Source organism: Sinocyclocheilus rhinocerous, unplaced genomic scaffold (assembly GCF_001515625.1).
Source record: "Sinocyclocheilus rhinocerous isolate Xijiao unplaced genomic scaffold, SAMN03320098_v1.1 scaffold991, whole genome shotgun sequence".
Classification (NCBI taxonomy): Eukaryota; Metazoa; Chordata; class Actinopteri; order Cypriniformes; family Cyprinidae; genus Sinocyclocheilus; species Sinocyclocheilus rhinocerous.
The window spans coordinates 169,683-170,127 of record NW_015654505.1 but is presented as its reverse complement, the minus strand read 5'-3'; the positions used below and the strand labels follow the sequence as shown (position 1 = coordinate 170,127).

The window sequence follows — 445 nt, the reverse complement described above, 5'->3', positions numbered from 1 at the left end:
GCCAATCACAGACATATCTGTTGATTTCTTGAATCAGAGGCGTTTAAGTTAGAATCCAATCACCGCTGAAATCGCCGGAGGTTTTGTTCTGGTATTGTGTTCAGCAGGAATCATCTCATTATAACAAAGTGTTGATGCAATGTAAATAAGAGATTTGTTGTGCAGCATAGAGAACTTTAAAGTGAGTGAGTGAGTGAGTGAGTGTGTGTGTGTGAGAGAGAGTGAGAGTGTGTGAGTGTGTGTGTGGGAGAGTGAGTGTGAGTCTGTGTGTGTGTGTGTGCGTGCGAGTGACTGAGTGAGTGTGTGTGTGTATGTGTGTGAGAGAGAGAGAGTGTGTGTATAGGTATATATGGTTTATGAGGACACAAATGTGTATAATGACATGGGTACTACAACGTAAACATGGTTTATGAGGACACTTCCTGTGTCCCCGTACATCTTATGG

At 42.7% G+C, this 445-nt stretch overlaps 1 protein-coding gene across 1 annotated transcript in view; it reads right to left on the bottom strand.

Moving 5' to 3' along the window:
* hook3 (hook microtubule-tethering protein 3) overlaps window positions 1–445 on the bottom strand; it is a 34,379-nt gene that overhangs the window by 14,749 nt on the left and 19,185 nt on the right. The window lies entirely within an intron of this gene.